Genomic DNA, 14,746 nt, shown 5'->3' on the forward strand with positions numbered 1-14,746 from the left:
TACTTTGATTTACAGGTCAATTGAACTGTATTGCTCGTTACCAGATCCTTCTCCTTATACATCTAAGGTTGGTTGTTTTTGCTGTCCTTAAAATGCTTCACTAACAGTACATTATCTGCACATTATTTATATAGTAATCCTCTTCTGAAATATGAAATAGAATATCAGAGTTTCTAATCCTGCACAGTCACTCCAATCCATCGTATGTTTTACTGTAAACATACAATATGGTTGATGAATCGTGTATGTACTGTGCATAAGGATGGAAGCTTCTTTCTTGCCCTACAAGATGTGCCTGTATTAAAAGAAGAATAGTAAATATTACCATTGTAGAATCTTGAGAAGTTTTATAACGGAGACCTCTAACCTTAAAAGAAAGAAAGTGGCCCATAGGTGAAACAAGTTTCTGAAGTTTCTGATGAAAAGTCATTAAACCAAAATACTATTCCACTGATTATAAATGTTCATCCATGCATCAAATCTTTGAATCTTCTAGTCATCAAATAACACTGATCTTTATATATTTAATAGCAAAAGAAAATGGAAATCCCCTTCCTCCGATTCTTTTACTAGATTTGCAAACTGGGTGCGTAACTAATGGGGGTTGGAAGGAAATTTTCCTTGGGCACAGATTACTCCACAACTGCTTACTGCAGGGTTTCTTGTATCTTCCTCTGAATCAACAACTCCTGGCCACTTTCAAAGACTGGATACTGTATTACATGGCCCACTGGTATGATCCAAAATGGCAATTCTATGTTTGATGTGATCCACAGCCCACTAAAGCCAATGACTTCCAGTAACTTCAGTCAGCTTTGTTCTTGCCAATAGTTAGCCTAACTACAAGAATTCATTGCAGTCAGCCTTGCCCACCCTCCCTCACACCTGTTGCTAAGTCACACTTACATGCTGCATCTTGTCTTAAATGAAGCCCCAATGCATCCCACTATACCCAGCTGTCAGACCTATGCATCCATCCACCACAGAATTCCAGGGACTGCCTGACTGAAGTACCAGGACCTTAGAATGGTAAGCTCCTCTGGGCAATGTCTATGTCACTCTATGTGTACGCTGCTAAATACCACTGCATTGCACTTCTGATCCCTTTGGGTGCTACTCTAATACAATCCTATAAATCAATGCCAAAACAGTAATGCTATATACAACATCTAAAGACACCACAACAGCATGCCCGTAACACCATTGTATGAAGAACAGCAAGTTACAGATAAAAGGACACAATGTGAAAATAAACATCATTACCCTATATGCATATAATTTAGTCAATGTTTGGATAAAATATTTTGGGGATATTTTTCTTAACACAAGAGTTTTTTTCATGATCTTAAAGTCTTTTTTAAAAATTAACATTGTAGAACAGAGTAAATGCACACTTAAAAATCAATTAACAAAAAAGGATTATATTACCTGATGATTATTTCACTGTGACTCAGTTACACCAGTGCAGAATGATGAGTAAGTCAGGCAAGCTGCAGTCTATCAAGAGCCATCATTTTAATTCACCTATACCCTAATTTACTTCTTTTCCAATGTGTAGCAGAGCAGTCACTACTCCTCCTGGCCAAAGATCCTTTAGTAGGAATCCTCCCTCGTTAGATTCCTCTTGCTGGCCCCTAAAGCACCACACAGTCTGTTTTCTCTCTCAACATCTGTACCCATTTTCATTTAATATCAAATACATTTCACTCAATTCTCAGAGTCCTTAAACATAAAATAGGCCAAACACTCCTCAATGAGCTGAACATAAAGTTCATAATCATAATTCCTCAAGTTCATATTTAGCTCTGGCTCTTCTGTCACACCCAGAGCTCTTCCTCTATCAGTCTGCTCCACCCAAAGCCACCAGTCCCAGTCCTTTATGGCTGGGACTTAGCCCTCCATCTCTGGATTTCTTCTCCTTCAGAGTCTCTCCTGTTCTGATGGAGCATGTACTCTCTATACTGCCCTCCTCCAGAGAACTCATCCCAATTAGCGGAAAGAGAAGGGAGTGTATCTGTCCCTTCGTACACTCCAAGGCTCCTCATCACAGGCCCTTAGAAGGAACAATGTCTTGAGGGGGAGGGAAAGAGTTCTTCCCATCAAAATCCTAATTATCCAGGACTCTTCTTCCCTTCTGCTACTAGGTCATTTTCTGTTCTACATTCCAACACTTAGAATGGGGTCCTCTGAAATCTTTTATTCTTAAAGGGCCAAAACACCTCATTACATTAGAGAGAACCAGCAAAACTTAGCCATATGGAAGACAATGTTGGTTCTTCCACCTGCACTATATTATGCCCCAAAATGCCCTTCTAAGGATGTGCTGGACATGGAGGCAACTAAGTCACAGAGCTTTGCCTTGGTAATCAACAAGAAAAATAGCTTCTGAGTAACATCCTCTTGGCAGTTAGATGAAGCAAAAATAAAAGAAAGGGACAAGAGAAGGGTTCTTCAAAACTATATCAACATCATTCTCCAAACAGGGAGAGCAAAGGATCAAGAGTCAGACCCACAGTCATTAATTCATACAATCAAGAGAATGTAAAAAAGAGCTTCTCGGGTCTTCCCTATATGAAAACCTTTAATCGCTTTTTTCAAACAAAGAAGGGGCCATTGAACTAGAAAAAATTACACCTAGTCTTTATTCTTAGATCCTATGACTCTATCTAAAAGGAGCTTTTAGGTACCTTTGAAGAAGAGAAGCTGCTCTGATTGAAAGAAGAGAGGGAGAAATAGAAAAACTTCAGCCTAGATTGTTACATCACAACCTGAGATCATCATTAGTTTAGTTTACTTATTTACTTTGAGAGGAAATGTATTGCACAAGCTGGACACATTCAAACTATTCCTGCTGATAGGGATTATAGCATAAGTAGTAAAAGTTTGAGAAAAAATATCTTTTAAGTAAAAAATAAGGAATTTTGATGCCAAATCCTCATCTGTTGTAAAACTGTCGTTCCACTGAGTTTCATGCAATACGCCAATTTATATCAACTGGCTATTACAGCAAAGTCAGTGAGATTCAGTTGTGATTGGAGGAAAGAGTACTTTAAATGAACCCAGCTATTGAGCTGTTCCTTTATTGGTGACATATGAGGGTTTGGGAAAAATCTCGTAAGTAGAGAAAAATCAGAAAAAGAAAACAGGACTTATCTACATTTGTCCATTTTTAAGGCACCTATCACAGAGAGTCTCTATCCCTACTGAACTCCTGATGGCCACTGTCATTCAAAGCCACAGGAGAGGACAGAAACCTCAGTGTACATACCTGGAAGCTCAGAGTCAACACAATACAATTGTAAATGTTACCCTGATGGTGTCCTCTTGCCAATCTGCCCATTTTCCAAAGACTCACTGCATTCATCTCTATTGTGAAGAGGAACTCATAGACTTGCTGTGGGAATTCATATAAGCTGCTACGTTCCAAAGAGAAGACACCGAAATAATGGAAATAATATCTTCAGCCCCGAGGCAGGGAAAGGAGTTGAATGGTTTGAGTGAAAAGGTGGCAGATCAGAGGAAAAATATCTGGCCCTTTAACATGCCCTTAATAGCCTAACTGACACTGTCCCATTCTTCCTTGGCTGCAACTAACTCACAAAAATATTTATTTATTATATTTAAGAAGTTCCGTTTCCCCCCAGTGTGCACAACTACCATTAGAAAACATTTTACAGGGCCAGGCTCTGCAACAACTTTTTGGGTTGCTTTTAGTAATAAGATAATTTGTCTGTAACTATATAAGGATTTGCCATTTTTAAAAAATATCAGATAAAAACAGCTTTCATTTTTCCCAATGTGTAGAAAACATTCTCTGCCTACAACTCAAATTATCATTCTTTCCTTTGTGCAAAATGAATTGACCCAGAAAACTAAAAGGGTAAGAGACCATATTTGCTGTGCTTATTCTGCAGCCAAAAGTTCATGAAAAACACTGTTGTGTATCACATAGCAACCACTTGATGCCTATTATCAAAATACAGTAGTTATTGAAAAAGTAAAATCTTGCACTCTGAAATATAAAGCTAGACTGTAATATGTGTTTACTTTTCTTGGGATAGATTCAAGTCTTGCCATTTTCTGCCTTTCCATAGCTTTGGCATACTTGATTGGTTATACACTTTGCAGTTGTCCACAGGGGGTGTCTGGAATCCTGCAGTGTTTTGCACAGAGGATACGGTCAAATCAAACCTGGGTTTGAGATCATTGGTCAGAGAGAGATGAGATTTGCTCTATTTTTTTGCAGGCATATTCAAGGTTTTTTTAAAAAAATAATACCATAGAAGAGTTTGGGAAAGAGAGGAAAGAAAAGGAAGATGGGTATTGATTCAGCTCTACACTTGAGGATTGTTGGCTATCCCCAGAGCAAATCCCCAGCAAGTAGTTTATATGTGGGCAGGTGTCATGTTCACAGTTTTGAACTTGTTCTTCTTACCAGCACTATTTTTAAGTCAGGATTGTGCAACAATTTCTTAGCAGAATTTCATATCTGAAAAATAGTAAACCTACAGCATTCTCCCTGTTCTGCCTTTTTCCACATTCTTTATTATTATTTTTAACAACAACAACAAACTTATATATGTGAAGAAATAGAAAGTGTGTTGAAGAAACAGTACAGTATTAGCAATCAGGGTTAAAAACTGGAGGAATGTTTTTTTATTTTAGAATATTTTTAAAGGAACAGAATTAGTTGCAGTAGCTACTAGGGGGACTTAGATGTAGATTAGGCTCCATCCCCCACAGGAGTCAACAGAAAGACTCATTGACTTCAACAAGAGTTAGATCAGACCACTACTTAGAATACAAGGCCAAGGCCAAAATGGATCTCTTTAGCAACAGAGTGGGAGATGAAGGGGAGGAGGAGGAGGGCATAAATTACCACAGCGGTAGGCATCACATGCTATCTTCAAGGAGGTAATTTAAAAACCTCTAGAGTATAGTATTTTTTAACAAATGTCAAGAAGGAATTGTTGACTAGCTTAGCTTCACTCTGCTATTCTTAGGTAAGGCTGTACACATGCAGGTGTGCAACATTTCCCTTTTGTTTGATCTATCCTACAGTAATAAGCTTGTTCAGATTATCTGCTTATATAAATGAGTGGTTAAAATTCATTTGAGTGGGGGAATATATGAGATCACCAGCAGTGTACAGTAAGTGGCTAAGAAAGCTTAAAAGCGGGGAGCAGGGAGGGGAATCTGAATGCATGTTATTTCTGAGGTACCTTACTTTGAGCCTAGCTGAATGCAGATAAGAGCATGTTTGCTGTTTCCATGATCTATGAAAAGCAAGTGAGTGCTAGGCATCTAACCCCAACTTAATGTGTGAAGTAGCTAAGGTGCAGGAAGATGTGAGGGTGCACTAGATAGCTAAAAGTGAAGAGGAGGATTTGATGTGATTGAAGATGGATATGGCTGAACGTTTCCAAGATAAGAAGGGGAACAAGGACAGAGTGAAGATGTAGTCTGCAGTGCTGTATGTGCCTCTGCTTCTCTCTATGAAATCTCTTTGAAGAAGAAAAAGACCACTTTCCTCACTCTGCTTCTTCACAGGCTACATACCTTCCCCTATCTTCCCTTTTTTACCTTCTTATATACTGACATTGGGAACAAGTATACTACACTTGTATGTACATTCGCACAGAATATTTGAATTGTCAGATAATACATAGGTATGTGAAAGATCCAGCAATTTCCTATATACAGAAAACTTGTGGGTTGGTCATTGGTAAATGATCTTACCATGATTGGACAAGGTAACTGGTAATTATAAATGATGATGAATAGCCATTGTTACAGTAGCACAATCATGCCTATTTTACCAGCAAGCTACTGTCATATTTGATAAAAGAAAAAAAACTATTAAATTTCAATGGATGGTAAATTCATGAAAATATTTCAGTCTAGCAAGGAGAATATGTGTATGCCACAATAAAGTGACACTTTCTGCCCAATTCCATTCCTTTCTAAAATTGTACATATTTTTAGAGAAAGGGGTTCAAGTGGTAAAAATGGTAATTCATGATCTACATAGAGGTTCAGTTGATTGGAAAAGCAATACCTGTAATATTTCTATTCAGATTAATAGAAATGGATAAACCAAAGTGACTAACCCAGTAACCAGGTGGAATGATGGCTTAAAAGTCAAATCAAGACTTAACTGAGGACTGAAAAGGTCAAGAAAAAATAAAAAGGATTAATTTTACACTCCTAAAGCAAATCACTTTCACATTTCCATCTACAAATCTCAAAGCACGTCCCAAACACCAATTACAGCACCCATGTGAGGTGGATAAGTGGCATTATGCCCATTTCATGCTCAAAATCACAACTTATTTAGTGGCAATAGTGAGAGTAAAACCCAAGAGCTCAAGCTGCAAGTCACCTATTTCAGGAATTGACCTGCTGGACTCTTGTGATGCGAAAAATGATAAAATTAGATAAATAGTGTCTTAGAAAAACAAAAAGTCATTTTTTTCCATTCAAGGATTAGGCCATAGCACATTTCATGGATTGGGGTGAGCTCTTTTGTTTATCCTACCAATATTTGCCTGTTGAGGAATCAGTCTTTGGACTGAAAGTTTGATTTGGTTTATACTTTAGGGTTTGGAATTGGATCTGAGATAAGTTAGGGCTATTAATTTGGCACCAGATTCATTATGTGGAAATTTCACAACAATTTCAGTTACATCAAGAATGTGAAACTGAAAAAAAAATCTCAACGTGGATCTTACCTGGCACTAAAATGGCAGTTCCATCTTGTATCCAGGATTTAAATCCAAAACCTTCCTCTGCAGTGAAATACAAAGGGGCTCAGTTCAAGGATCCGCTTTTGTTCCATTTCCATGTAAATAATAATTCTAAGTCAAGTGACAGGGCTAGATTGGTAGTCCAGCCAACCTGCATTCAGTACAAGAAGAGAGAATGGGCAAAAGTACCTTTAGGTTACTTTTGCAGCCCTTGATCCTTAGCCAGTGCAGTGATAGGCTGGTCTCCTGGAGCAGATTAGAAGAATCTAAGGGCTGCTTCACTAACTGCTAATAGGATTGCTAGTATGCAGGAAAGTCCTAGCTACCAACCGCTCTGTCTACCAGACATAATCCCTTCTGCCATTGGGTGTGTGACACAAGAGCCACTAATGTAGCTTTACATGATCCCAGGATCCCCCATGAAAAATAATCCTTCACTAGCTGGCATTGCTGGAACTTCTTTTCAGAGGAAGAGTGGCACACAACTGCCTTTAAAGACTGGCGCATTTGTCCTACACACTGCACCATGGATTTTTCCAGAGCCTCCTTCTGGAATAAATGTTGGGATGGTTAATGGAAAGAACAAGAATATTTTCAGAGAAATGACTGATGAAGATTTGAAAATGCTTTAGGCCATAGACTATCTAGTACAAAATCTATCAAGATTATATTGGAAAGTTCAAGGAGGATTGTGGGATAAATAATCTATTTAAAAGTCAGTTCTTTGTTGGAGAAAAAAAACATAACATACCATAAAACTTGATGCTAGACTGCTACAAATACAGGATTCATGAGTAATTGAGCAATACTACACAATGTAATTTGCATAAGTAACCTGGCTATTCTAACTCAGTAACAAAATGACAACTATAAAGGTAGCACCATTCAGTGGCCAGTACAATTTTCTTTGAACTTTAAGTCAATATTCCCCTAGTCAACTGATTTTTGGCTCACCTCATAAGGCAGGTTACATTGTACATTAAATATATACTTCATTATTTATAAGAGGGAAGTAGTTTTTTCATCTTGTTTCAGGCACTTGCAATACACAGTTCAACAAAAAAATTGTGTTTTTCTTTTTTCTCACTTGCTATATATATCATTAAGAATCAGTTTTATAGAGCAGATGAGAATATCTTCTATTTACATGACCAAGATACAAAATTGTATCCCATGTGGCAGAGAACAATGTTACAAATACTGCAAGTAATATTGTTATGTGACATAGGACAATCACCATCTAATTTTTTACTAAAATGTGTTTAAAAATTCACAGTTTTATACATGTGTATTGAAAATATTTTTCCTTGTTTAACCTGATTGCACATTTCAAATCTGATATAGCTGTACTTTTAAGCCTAAATCAAATAAGGAATCCATACAGAACCACACAACTATATTGGGTGGTTTTCGATATTGTTGCTATTGAGAAGATTAAAATATTTATCTCATTCATTATTTATATTGATGTGGTGAAACCATGTGAAAGTGTATGCATTTAACCCCACACAGCAGAGCTAAAATATGGACATGCTGTTCCACTGAGATTTAACTGTGAAATTGGGTAAGTGTATGTCACCCTGTCTGCAATAATGATATCTTTGGGCGATGAAGACTTAAGATTCTTTGTGGAGATGGCGTGTTATCCAAACTCTTAAATTACACTGATTATGAGGGTTTTTAGATAGATGTCCCAAAATTATCTCCTATATCAAAAAGAGTATTATGACTAGGAACTTTATACCAAGCATACAGGGATCATGTGTTCAGAGAAAGTAACTCCAGAAAATAATTTTGATTTGAGACACACCCTGCATGAAGAAACTATTTAACTCAAACAGTTGGGGCTGAGAGGCAGTAGAGTTTATAGGTAGATCCCAGTGTTACTCTAGCAACCCACAAACATTTTTTGCCATTTGACTTTGCCCTCTGCTTTGTCAGCTTTTTGGCCTCAAAGTGCAAAGTCCCCATCTGAGATTTGGAGGCTAGGATCACATAATGCAACAGAACATAAGAACAGCCAGTATAGGTCAGACCAATGGTCTATCTAGCCCAACATCCTGTCTTCAGACAATGGCCAATGCCAAGTGCCCCAGTGGGAATGAACAGAACAGGTAATCAATAAGTGATCCATTCCCTGTTGCCCATTCCCTGCTTCTGACAAACAGAAATACCTGATTTTGCAGTCAAAATATAAGGATGTATGATGGCTGGATCCAAAACAAGGTACAGCACTGCATGATTCCAACTTCCAGCTCACGGGCACTAATCTGTAGAGTAACTCTTTGCTAAGAGGCAAGGAACCTGCCAAAAAAGAGGATGGCACCAAAGTCATTGTAGCAAAGTTGATATTGTTGGATAGAATGGCAGGGGATACACTGGAATCTGCCTCCCCTGGTGTGTGTGGCAGTGCCAGGAGAGCTAAATTGGTGATTTAGAGGTAGAACAAGGAGAAAGAGCAATAACATTTTATACCAAGTGCTTATTCTCACAAACTCTAATGTCACCTATTATGAACCCAGGGAAATAGCCAGAAGGTGGTGAATGTTTAAAATGCACCCTTTAACAAAGCAACACAATGTAACTGGTATCTCTCTTTACATGTCAAACAGTTTGCCTAACAAATCATAATAATGCAGAATGATATAAAATTCACTCATCAAGCCCAAACACATGCACAAAGATTACCATGGCAAAGAATTGTGAATTTCATTAAATATGTTAAAGAGAAAAAATCAGCTCTGAAAAATAGTAATCCTGTCTTTCAACAAAAATATTATAGGAAGCTATGAATTTGGTAGATCTGAATAGGATGTTGGTACATGTTTTACTAAGGTAATATAATGGCACACTATTATTAGATCACATTAATCATTACTGTGCCAAAGGCACTGACAGCACCACTGAAAAGGATTGAAAGGGCTGGTAATGGATATAAATTACCCATTGTGTGATAAAAGGATTTTTACTAAGAAGGTAAGAATAAAACAGCAAATTTCTAATATAACTGTTGTGTAAAAACCAAAATAAAAGTAATCCACAGTCAGTAATATCCACAAAATCAGAAAGTAAGCACTTTGAAACAAGATAAAGTCATAATAAAAATGGTATACAATGCAAAATTAATTTCTTAGTGCATAATATTGCGATCAATTTAAATGGTTTATGTGATGACCTCTAAGGAATATGGTCAAGAGAAAGGTAGGTTTAACTAATTAGAACTGAATGGGAGTTTATGTAAATATATTTAACTTCCTCAGCAGGATCAGAGGTTACAATGAACCCCAAAATTACAAGATGCGTTGTAGTATTTAATTTTCCCATCTGTTCCCTGTGTGTTAAAATTATAACAAATAACTGAATTCTGAAATGGTTTCATTTTTATTCCAACTGATGAAGTCATTAGAAAACAAGGCAAGCCTTTGCAAGATATTTAGCCAATTGTCTGAAACTTTTTTTGTTACCAAAGAGCCAGTCCTACACCCCTGTTTTACTCAAGCAAGAATTTTATGGAAATCCAACAGAAGTCAATGGACTCAATAAGTCAGAATGTACCTTTGTTTACAACAGTGTTAATCCAAAATAGTTCCACTGAAGTCAATGGAATTAGTTAAGATTTTAACCAGAGTAATTTTGTCTAAGTTGATTGTATAGGGCAGCATTCTTTACCAAACTTAAAGAACTGTTGATCAGGTCCTCACATTGAGTTAGTTTTAATAAGGTTTCCCCCCCCTTTATAAAGACCCCAATCCTGAAATATTTAGATATATGCTTAACTTCAGTCACATCTAGTAGTTCCATTAACTTCAATGATACAATAGCTTGGTGGGCCTGAATTTCCTCTGACCAGTTTCAAATCAGTGTAAATCCATTGAAGTACGTGGAGTTACTACTGATCAATACATGTACAGTTGAGAGGAGAATCAAGCACCATGCTTGTAATGTAAAAGTAACACAACAGGAACTCAACTTTGGAACAGAAGCCATCAGAATCTTGGATTTAAAAATCAGTCAATAATGGTAGAATTCGTTATAGGATATTTCCTAGAATAAATTACCAGTGACAAAGCAAGACTTTTATTACAAATTTAAGAGCCTGAAACCCAATTCTGATTTCACATTATTTTTAGCCCATTCTGAACCCAAAGACTTAATAGGGATTATTTTTGAACTATACCAATAACAGCTGAGAGGAGAATCAGGTCTATGACCTATTATGCAAAAAACCTATTCATTTAAAAAGATGTTGTTCGCATAGCAATACAGACCAGAAAAGCACCCTTAATAGTATGCATGAGAGATGTTCTATAGAACTTGTGCAAACAATAAAATGTGTGATAAAATTAACACAATGAATTCTAATCTTGAATTTCGTGTATTTTTAAAATCAATAATCTTCTGATGAAGTAATAAATGATGATTTACTTCTAAGATAGATTTACATACCAGCTGTGTAAGATGAGCATTCATGATTTTACAAGGCAGATTTTTACTCAAAAAATCTATTAATAATCTATTTACTAAGGACAGTTTTTGCCTGAAAGAATAAATGAAAATGTTTCATTTGAGAGATAAGATGATACAAACGTTTGCAACAAAAATCAGATTGTAAAGTTTGATTCAGGTAGGTCATTTTAATGTAGTTTATTAAGATATTCAAAACATCTTAGTTCCGCTATACCACGTTCATAAACACAGGAAATAGTTAGGCAATAATATAGTGAATAATCCTTACCAGGTAACTCTTAAGCCAATGAACCTGTCTCTTGGCTGAGAGAAATTCCAAGTGACCTGGAATAGGTATTGAAGGTCAGGAACTGTAAAAATAAGAGGTATGAGAAATTTAAAATGTCAAAACCTTGTTTAAACAAGTCTTATAAACTAAAATTTTACAATGGCACCCCCAAGTAGTTTTAATATAACAATGTGTACAGAATACTTAGGATAGGAGTATTAACAGGATTAACTTTTTTAAAGGCTCAATAAAGCAAGCATTTGGTGGTCATTTATTTTTGGGAATTGAAAAGTGCTTTCAGCTCTGGATTGTGCTGAGAAGCAAAACCTCTCTTCAAGACAATGCAAAGGAACAGAATGAAATTCTTCTGATCCTATCCCCTAGACAGTGCAGCAAGAGAGGACAAAACAGGATAAAACAAAAGTTCCATAGCAGACATACTCTAGAAACCCAGTTATTCTCTTTGACATTGATACTCTAATCTCTCAAACCGAGTCAGAGAGAACAACTACTAATTGTATTTCTACTTTTTAATTCCATTTTATAACTGAAATAAGTCCTTTGTAGATGATCTCATCTAATAAACCCCACTTAAAAGAGATAAGAGCCAGAAGTAAAAGCCAAGATACAATACTTCCAAGGTATTTGTCTGTAGCAAATTTAGGGACATTACATTAGTAACAAAGGAAAAAACAAAAACAAAGGGAGCTCTTATAACAAAATAACATTCACAATGCACAAGCTATAAGCTACAGAATTTAAAGCTGAGAATTCTACTTATGTTTATGCCCATGCATGCCTGAAAATTTAAATTAAAGGTCATTCTCAAACAATATTCTTTTATATGTATACTAATTTAATTAGGCTGTGCAGCAAGCTACAGGCTCTTAACACCCAGTACAACCATAGTATTAGGGCCCCATCTTGCAAACCCTTATTATCGAGCGCTTACTTCTTTGAGGAGTCCCATTGTCTAAACCCAGTGGTAAGTGTTTGCAGAGTCATGTCCTTATAGTCAGAGACACAAAATTAATTTCCTGATCATTCTATTGCATTTGGCTAAATCTTTCAATAGTTCAGTGAGAAAATGTTGCAGGACCATGCACTTTCTTGCCTTAAATAGTAAATAATAATTGTGGTATTTATAGTGAAGTTCCAGAATACAACCGTTTTACAACTCTCAAATTCATATTGTCTTTTCTTTAATAAACTAGCCTTGTAACAGCACAGTATCAGGACCCGACTATCTTCTGTAATAATTGAAAGCCCCTCTCTGGCATGGACAAATAGATTCTTACCCCATTTATAGCCATTCCAAAATGCTGCTGCGAAGGTCATTCCCAGGTTCATCAATTTGGCTGCATCATCAGCTCTCCCTCCCTCTATTGTATCAAATATAAACTATTTGTTTTCACTTTAAAGGTCCTTCCAAGTCTATCCCCGCCCTGCCTATAACTTTTTATAAACTATTAAGTAATCAAACCATGTCACTGTTCTGTAAATTATGCCAGACTCAAACCCCCAGTTAAAAAATTACCCAGCAGACACCTTTGTGGTTCTGCCATGCTGCCCCTCTTGCATGGGAGGAACTTCCCTATAAAAATCTGCAAAGCCACCTTATTGGTCTCCTTAAATCATTTCTTAAGGGTCACTTCTGCCATGATGCATATACAACGAGTCAAAAGTAACCAGACAGTTGATTCTAGGTGTTCCCTATGTTTACTAATACCATGTTTATTGGTATTGTTTTATTGTTTCCGTGTGTGCCCCAGCTCTTTGTTTTATCTATCAATTGTCCATACAGGAGACCTCAATATTCGCAGAATCACTATTCATGTTTCCACATATTCACAGGAGTCTCCTGTCCGGGCCTGGAAGAGTTTGTGGGGGGCACAGGGACCTCCTTGCAGCTGCCAGCTTCCTGCAGTGAATTCCCCATGACTTCCACCCTGGGGTGAGTTTAGGAGCCATGGGGAGCTCACCGCATGGTCTGGGAGCTGTAGCTCCCAGTATTCACAAATTTTACCATTTGCAGTGGTGCCAAGAACACAAGGGTTTCCTATCCTCTTAAACATATAGGCTGTGTCTAGACTCCATCCCTTTTCCATAAAAGGGATGCAAATTAGACACATCGCAATTGCAAATGAAGCGGGGATTTCAATTTGCATAAACATGGGTGCCACTTTTTTCCAGCTCGGGGCTTTGCCAGAAAAAAGCGCCAGTCTAGACGAGGATCTTTTGGAAAATAAAGCCTTTTTCAAAAGATCCCTTATTCCTCTGAGGAATTTATGCAAATGAAGCAGGGGGGATTGAAATCCCCGCTTCATTTGCAATTGTGATGTGTCAAATTTGCATCCCTTTTACCAAAAAGGGATGCAGTCTAGACACAGCCATATTGTAATGTGGCAGGAACAGTCCCCTTGTTTATGCTTGTGCAGTGCCAAGCACAATAGGGCCCTGCCCTATACATCAGCATTTCTTAAAGTGTGTTTCATGGCGAGGCATTCGGAGGTGTGCCGTGGAGAGAACAGAATTCAAAATGGCCACCCTTAAAGGGACAAACATCCTTTTTTTTTCCCTCTCAACAACTGTTCCCTGGGGGCTTTTTTTCCCCCCCAACAAAAAAAAAACCTTAGTGTTCTGCATTAAAAAAATATTGTTTTGTGTTTCTTGGTCTTAAAAAGTTTAAGAAACACTGCTGTAGATGTTATTGCAATACAAATAAATAATAATGTCACATGCAAAGATGCTGGATTCTGCATTCTTATTCTGATCTGATTTCCCATTATTTGCAAGCACAAAAATATCTATATCCAGTGCAAAGAGGTGGAAAACCACACCTATAGTCTAAAGTATTGGCAGAAGAGAATTTTAATCCTTCATAAATAATGCTTTTCAAAGCCTGGTCAGCCATATTTTGTCCCTCCCTAAATCCAAAATCAGGATCAGTATGGATCCAGGTCACATTTATGCATACCACCATGACCACCCCTCTTTCAGAATTCATATAAATGAGTTGGGTATGTTTAACCTTCTCCCCATTATTTGAAAACAAACGAACCAAACTCCTGGACAGCTGTACTTGTTAAAGCACAGATATCATATAATATGTCCATCTGCATAGTGTCTAGAAAGAGGTGAGAGCTTGTTTGGCATTTATTTTGTTAATGTCTTAAAATTCAGATACACCTTTTTAGAGTTTACCAGTAACTCATTCAAAGTAAGAATGCTGAGAACTAGAAAAAAAGAAGATAATAAGCTGTTG

General features: G+C 37.1%; 1 protein-coding gene across 20 annotated transcripts in view; it reads right to left on the reverse strand.

Moving 5' to 3' along the window:
• Positions 1–14,746, reverse strand: part of ZNF536 (zinc finger protein 536) — a 463,664-nt gene that overhangs the window by 395,028 nt on the left and 53,890 nt on the right. For 15 of the 20 annotated variants that reach the window (XR_012906701.1, XR_012906702.1, XM_075940170.1 and 12 more), the window contains one exon: positions 11,482–11,563. The gene's annotated coding sequence lies outside the window, so the exon portion shown is untranslated. Of the gene's footprint in view, positions 1–6,731; positions 6,898–8,920; positions 9,051–11,481; positions 11,564–14,746 lie in introns of those variants that run through there. The other 5 variants (XM_014572581.3, XM_014572579.3, XM_014572580.3 and 2 more) reach the window with 3 other exon arrangements.

The sequence above is a fragment of the Pelodiscus sinensis genome, chromosome 12 (genome assembly GCF_049634645.1).
Source record: "Pelodiscus sinensis isolate JC-2024 chromosome 12, ASM4963464v1, whole genome shotgun sequence".
In the NCBI taxonomy this organism is placed as follows: Eukaryota; Metazoa; Chordata; order Testudines; family Trionychidae; genus Pelodiscus; species Pelodiscus sinensis.